This window comes from Tupaia chinensis, unplaced genomic scaffold (genome assembly GCF_000334495.1).
Source record: "Tupaia chinensis unplaced genomic scaffold, TupChi_1.0 Scaffold000632_1, whole genome shotgun sequence".
NCBI classification, from domain to species: domain Eukaryota; kingdom Metazoa; phylum Chordata; class Mammalia; order Scandentia; family Tupaiidae; genus Tupaia; species Tupaia belangeri.
Genome location: NW_006160152.1, coordinates 746938 through 754335, shown reverse-complemented (window position 1 = coordinate 754335; position 7398 = coordinate 746938). Strand labels below are relative to the sequence as shown.

The 7398-nt window shown below is 49.1% G+C and overlaps 1 protein-coding gene across 1 annotated transcript in view; it reads left to right on the top strand.

Moving 5' to 3' along the window:
- The first annotated feature begins 5310 nt into the window (after nucleotides 1–5310).
- The window catches only part of CERS3 (ceramide synthase 3), a 90998-nt gene continuing 88910 nt past the window's right edge, over nucleotides 5311–7398 (top strand). The window contains exon 1 of the mRNA XM_006159494.1: nucleotides 5311–5423. The gene's annotated coding sequence lies outside the window, so the exon portion shown is untranslated. The remainder of the gene's footprint in view (nucleotides 5424–7398) is intronic.

Sequence of the window (7398 nt, the reverse complement as noted above, 5' to 3'; positions counted from 1 at the left end):
TTGGAAAAATAAAATGGCAACACCTTTTCCACTATATGGGTTTGTATTATGTGTGTGTGTGTGTGTGTTTTGCCATAGGGCATGTGTGCTCACCAGGGAGGAAAGAGACAGTGAGAGAAAGTGAGAAATCACCCCGCTTAGGGAGGATGGCCATACCACAATCCCTTCTTCTCCATTTTCCTCCTGGGACTTTGGGCACATGTGCACCCATGCCTGCCACAATGTTCTTTTTCTTTCTTTCTTTCTTTCTTTCTTTCTTTCTTTCTTTCTTTCTTTCTTTCTTTCTTTCTTTCTTTCTTTTTTAGAGAGAGATTTTTGCTATAGGACATGCATGCTTGCCAGAGAGACAGAAAATGAGAAATCACACACACACCCCACCCCGGGAGGGTGGCCATGCCACAATCCCTTCTCCTGGGACTTTGGGCACATATGCTTATCATGTGCCTGGCATGATTATCTATTTCTTTCTTTTTTATTTTTTTTAGGGCACGCACACCCACTGGAAAGACAGAGACGGAGAGACAGGAAGTGAGAAATCAGCCCCCCAGAGGGAATGGCCATGGCGCAGTCCCTTCTCCTCCATTCTCTTCATAGGATTTTGGGCGCACACGCACACGTGCCCAGTGTGTTTTAAGCCACTAGGTCTGGGATTTGAACTGCGGTCAACCATGTGGGAGTCCAGTGACATAACCATTACACCATCTGATCCCATACTGGCATGATTTTCAAGCTGCGAGGTCCGAGACTTGGACTGCAGTCAACCATGTGGGATTGTAGCTCCTTAACCACTACTCCACCTGCTAGCCCCTAGATGAGTTTTATCATTAATTTTAGAATCACAGGGACCTGCAGATAGCATAATGGTTACATTTCTGAACTCCCAATTGAACCGCGGTTCGAGTCCCGGACCCAGTGGCTTAAACTCACGCCGGGCGCGTGTGCGTGCGTGCCCAAGATCCCAAGAGGAGAATGGAGGAGAAGGGATTGTGGCGTGGCCATCCCCTCTGGGGGGTGATTTCTAGCTTTCTGTCTCTCTCTGTCTCTCTAGCGAGTGCACGCACCCTCTGGCAAAATAAAGCTCTCAAAAAAAAGAAAGAAGAAATAAATGCAATAATGGAATCGCAGTGCCATTCAGGAGGCTTATGCGTCTCTGAAACCACCAAGTCTCCAAAAGGCCTGTATGGACGTGCAGGTACACCTGCAGATAGGGATTTGGAAACGGCCCCCTTTAACACAGGGCACCGCCTCCATTGCCAAGGACGGAGAGGCTGCACCAGCATTCCATCAGCGGCATTTCTTTTAACAACATCATCAACAGTCAATCAACAACCCTTCCTACTCGGCTCTTGAATAACCCGCCGTGGAGGAGGACAGAGCCCCACCCCCAGTGAAGATTGTCATCTTATTAGAGGGCAGTGGTGACCTATCACCGTCAGAGGCCGGGTTTGCAGAGTGCATGCCCTCTGGAGTAGTGACCTGTGAAACACACCGTCCAGATTTTTTTACAGATAAAGATTTTTGCTATAGGGCGTATGTGCTCACCAGAAAGAAAGACAGAGAGACAGAAAGCAAGAAAGCACCTCCCGGGAAGGATGGCCACACTACAATCCCTTGTCTTCCATTCTCCTCTTGGGATTTGGGGCACGCATGCACACGTGTCTGGCATGATTTTTAACCTGCCGGGTCCAGGATTTGAACTACCATCGGCCATCTGGGAGCCCAGCGACATAACCACTGTACCATTTGCCAGTCCCAGTGCCAAAATTCTTATGCAGTTGAGAATGGTCCACTCTGGCTGTGCCCGTTGAGTTGTGATACAGCTGATGAAAGGGAAAAAAAAAAAAAAATTTTAAAAGACACTAGGTATTTAGAGAAAAGTCCATGGGGATAATCCTAGACCACTGTTAAGTGACTTAAAACAAAACAAAACAAAACAAAAAACATAAGTTTTTGTTGGTTTGTTTTGGGTTTTGTTTGTTTGTTTGTTTTAGTTTTTGCGATAGGGTGTGTGTGCTCACCAGACAGAAAGAGAGAGAGAGACAGAGAGAGAAGGAAAATGAGAAATCACCCTCCGGGGGAATGACCAGGCCAGTCCCTTCTCCTCCGTTCTTCTCTCGGGATTTTGAGCACATGTGAACATGTTCCCAGCATGATTTTCAGCCACCTGGTCCGGGACTCGAACTGTACAGTCAGCCATGTGAGATCCAGCTACCTTAACCTCCATACCACCTGCTGACCTATGTGTTAGTAGACTTTTAACCTAAACCTAAATGAGCACCAGCAGGTGGCATGGTGGTTAAGGCACTGGACTCCCATATGGTTAACCAAGGTTCAAGGCCCAGACCTGGAGGCTTGCTTTCTCACTTTCCATTTCTCTCCCTCTCTGTCTCTCTCTCTCTCTGGCACACATGCCTTATAGCAAATTTAAATAATAATAATGATGATTAAAATTAAAGAAATTGAAAAAGCAAATGAAAACCTTTGCCTCTTTTTCCTTTTCATTGAAATGTAACAAACCTAGCTTGAAGCTTGGAAATAGCTTTTTTTTTTTTAATCGAAAATGACATATTGGCAATTTTATTCTTCTATTGTTTTAGTTTTACTACAGGCTCATATAATTACCAGAGATGGGAGGAGGGAGGAAATGGGGGAGTCAGAGATCAATCCCCCCAGGAAGGATGGCCACACTGCAATCCCTTCTCCTCCACTCTCCTTTTGGGATCTTGGACATGCGTACACACACGCACCTGGCATGATTCTCAAGCCACCATGTCCTAGACTCGGACCACACAGCCATGTGGGACCCAGTGGCCCCAACTACCACAGTACCTGCTGGCCCTGCCACTTTAGTCTTTGTTTGTATTTCTTTTGTATTACCTCTTGTCGTTAATTTGGAAAATACACCCATTATTTTGAACTATATAAGTCATTACCATTATGCTTTAAAAAAAAAAAAAACACATATTTGAGGGACCATCCTGGTGGTTAAGGAGTTGGGTTCAAGTGGTTTAAGTCTTGACCCTAGTGGTTTGAAAAACAGTCCCAGGGGACCAGCAATTGGCATAATGGCTATGTCGCTGGACTCCCATGTAGTCTACCATGGTTTGAGTCCCGGACCTGGTGGATTCAACTCATGCCAGGTGAGTGTGCGTGCATGCCCAAGATCTCAAGAGGAGAATGGAGGAGAAGGGATTGCAGCGTGGCCATCTCCCTGGGGGGTGATTTCTCGCTTTCTGTCTCTCTCTGTCTTTCTGGCGAGTGCCTGCACCCTATATCAAAAAAAAAAAAAAAAAAAAAAAAAAAAAAAAAACAAAAAAAAAAAAAAAATTCCAAAAAAGAAAAGAAAAACAGTCCCAACCTCAAATCCTTACAGGATGGAGAAATGGAGAAGGGATTGCTCAGCGGCCATGTCTTATCATGGGGTGGTCTCTCCCTCTCTGTCTCTCTCTGGCAAATACATGCACCCTTTGGTAAATTAAAAAGGAAACTCGAAGGCCAGCAGATGGTGTAGTGGTTATGTTTCTGGACGCCCACATGGAAAAGAAAAACAGTCCCAACCTCAAATCCTTACAGGATGGAGAAATGGAGAAGGGATTGCTCAGCGGCCATGTCTTATCATGGGGTGGTCTCTCCCTCTCTGTCTCTCTCTGGCAAATACATGCACCCTTTGGTAAATTAAAAAGGAAACTCGAAGGCCAGCAGATGGTGTAGTGGTTATGTTTCTGGACGCCCACATGGCTGACCACAGTTCAAGTTCTGGACCCAGTGGCTTGAAAATCATGCCAGGCACGTGTGCGTGTGTGCCTAAAATCCCAGGAGGAGAATAGAGAAGGGATTGCAGCATGACAATCCCCCTGGGGAATGTTTCTCACTTTCTCTCTCATTGTCTCAGTCTCTCTCTCTCTCTGGTGAGCACATGTGCCGTAAGGCAAAACCTTCTCAAAAAAAAGAAAAACTTGAAAATTTATTTTCATAGTCATCAAAGCTAAGACTGAAGGCATAATACGTAGATTCCATGACATGCAGATTCTAGTTCACTTTTTGCTTTACCGTTTCTTCTAGCTTTCTGTCCGTGGCTAATTTCATCTGAATTCATAAACCAGATCCTTCTTCCCAATGTATTTTCACATTATTTGTCTTCTCTTTGCATTTTACTTATGACTTTTACACTGTACTTGGTTATTGCCATTGTATTTATTATTTCGTCAAACTCTGTTTCATCATGTTCTCGATGAGCAAATCTTAGTCTGTTCCTCTCTTGGGTAAAGTTTCCAGGAAGGGTGACTGGAATATGCCTCTCAGCAACTTTTCCTCTATCCTATTGCCTCTGTAAGTGTTTTGTGTACGTTTGTTTTCCTTAAGTGTTCAAAGAAACACACTCCCTCTTCTCTTTCGCTAGAGATGTTTTGCACTGTCCCATTTTATCTGTCTTCTGTTTATCCGCGTCTATTACTTCAGCCTTGCAGTGAGAGAGACTATCCACCTGAGGTCGCCAGCTGAGAGACCATGGATGCACATGTGATTATTCTAGAACCTTCCTCCCCCCACTTCTGGACGTTGTCCATGGCAGTAGAGGAGTCAAGTGTTACTTACGCTCTGCAGAGATCGTGCAGGGGCACTGGGTTTGGAGTCATAAAAGACTTAGGGTCTGGCAGGCTGTGCGGCCTAGTGGATAAGGCAGCCAGATCTCACCGGCTTACCAACAGCTCAGAGTTCCAGACCCTCTATCTTGATAAACACCAGATGAGTGTGTGAGCCCCAAAATCCTCAAAGGGGGATGAGATGGAGGAGAAGAGATGTGATCGCTCTCCAGAGGACACTTTCTCCTCTCTCTGGGGACAGGGATGACTCAGGGCCAGCAGGTGGTATGGTGGTTAGGGGCAGCTGGACTCCCACATGGCCAACCGCAGTTCAAATCCTAGACCTGATAGCCTGAAACATGCCAGGCACATGTGTGCGCCCAAAATCCGGAGGGGAGAATGGAGGAGAAGGGATTGTGGTGTGGCCAATCCCCCTGGGGGACGATTTCTCACTTTCCCTATCTCTCTGTCTCTCTCCTCTCTTACACCCCCTAAAAAAATAAATAAATAAATAAAAAAGACCTGGGTTCAAAACACCCAGGGTCAGCTCCAGCTGGCATGGACCTGCTGTGCAGCTCCGGCGGGTTATTCAGCCTCTCTGAACCAGCAGGGTTACCTGCATCACGAGGTCGATGCCCGTCTGGGGTGCAGCTGTAGCCCAGGCAAAGTGCCAGCCCCGCGATGGCCCCGCCGGGACTCCGTTGTCCTCACGCGCAGGGCGGGGCCTGCCGGGGGTTCTCCAGCGGCGCCCCCAGGCCTCCAGGCTCTGGTCCCAGAGTGCACCGCTGCGCTGACCGCTTCGGCCTGCGTGGACTGGACTCGGCCCAGGATCCGGAGGAGAAGGTACGGAGGACGCTGCGCCGCCCGGAGGCCGCGGTTTTGCAGGGAATGTGGGGCGGGGCGGGCCAGGCTGCCCCAGCCGGGGACAGCTACTTCTGTCCGAGTCCCTGTCCCCGTGGGCCACACCCCGAGTCCCTGTCCCTGCAGGCCGTGTCCCTGGTCCCTGTCCTCTCGCAGGCCAGGGCTGGCACCTGACCCCTCGGGCTGCGTCCTGAGTCCCTGCTCCCCAACGCCCTGTCCCTGGTGCCTGTCCTCGGCAGGCGGAGGCCGTGTCTCTGGCTGCTGTCCCCACCAGGGCCGAGACCCGTCCTCCTCGCCTACGCGGCCTGGCAGAGTCCGTTAGGCTCCGGGGCCCGCGGGTCTCCACCACCTCCACCGCCTTCGCAGGCTTCGGGGAAGCGAAAGGAGGAGCAGGGGTGAGTAGGTGCCATCTTCTCTGCACGGCCCGGCTGGGGGTCCTGGGCAGGGAACAGACCTCAGCCCGGATTCTGGATTTCCGGATTTCCGCTCAGCTCTGGGGAGGGGATCAGCCGGGCACCGGCGCCTCCACTGCACGCCGCCCTCCACGGTCCCCGGTACAACTCGGCCCGGAGGCGCTGGTGGCCCTGGCTTTTCCCCTGGGACAGTAATTGTTTTTTTTTAATGAAAAAGTGGTGCCTTGATCACCCAGGGGCTGGGACCTCAAAGATGAAAAACACCCCTTAGTGGTTACATGGCAGAACCCCCCCCACATACACATGCACACACACACACACACGCACGTGCACACACACGACCAACCACGGTGGAGTCCCGGACTCAGTGGCTTGAAACTCACTCCAGGCTCCTGTGCATGTGTGCCCAAGATCCCAAGAGGGGAGTGGAGGAGACGTGGCCATGCCCCTGGCGGGTGATTTCTCACTTTCTCTCTCTGTCTCTGTCTCTCTCTCAGATAAGCACACACACCCTAAAGCAAAAACCCTTAAAAGCATAAAAAAAGATGAAAAACAAAACAAAACAAAAGACCCCCTACTGTCCTACTTGTAGGCAGAGTTTGGAGGTTCAAATCCCTTGAGGGCACCAGGGTGAAGCTTACCCAAGGTTTTCTCTGGTCTCATTAGAAGATGGCTTTAAAGAGACCAGCAGGTGGCGTTGGTAGTTAAGGCGCTGGACACTCCCACGTGGCCGACCAGGGTTTGAGTCCTGAATCTGGTGGCTTGCTTTCTCACTTCCTCTCTCACTCTCACCCTCTGTCTCTCTCCGATCAAACTAAAAAATAAATGGATGATTAAATAAAATAAATAATTATTTTTTAAAAAATGGCTTCAAATCAAGTAGCATGAGGGAAAGGGGCCCTGAGGAGTGTGTGGAGTTGTGGGAATGGTGACACAACCTAGCTAGGTCCGTTAGAGCAATGCGAACCCGACATCGTCTGTCGAGCGTCAGTAACCGAATATCGTGGGTCCAGACGGACACTTCTTAAAATCACTGAATCTAGATTGGAATACAATTACACAGCCGAGAGTATCGCAAATACTATAGTACAAGGGCCAGCAGGTGGCGTGGTGGTTAAAGGCGCTGGACTCCCACATGGCCAACCGCGGTTCAAGTCCTGGATCCAGTGACTTGCTTTCTCACTTTCCCTCTCTTTCTCTCTGATCAATCTAGAAAATAATAATAATAGTAATAATAATCATAATAAAGTTAAATAAAATAATTCTTTAAAGAGTATACTACAAGCAAGTATCCTCTGTGAAGCACTGATTTCATTTGTGTGTGTAGGCATATTTCTATAAACGAGGGGTGTTCAAGAAGCTCGTGGAAGGGACCAGCAGTTAGCGTAATGGCTACGTCGCTGGACTCCCACGTAGTCGACTGCAGTTCGAGTCCTGGACCTGGTGGCTTAAACTCACGCCAGGCGCGTGTGCGTGCATGCCCAAGATCCCGAGAGGAGAATGGAGGAGAAGGGATTGCAGCGTGGCCATCCCCCCGGGGGGGT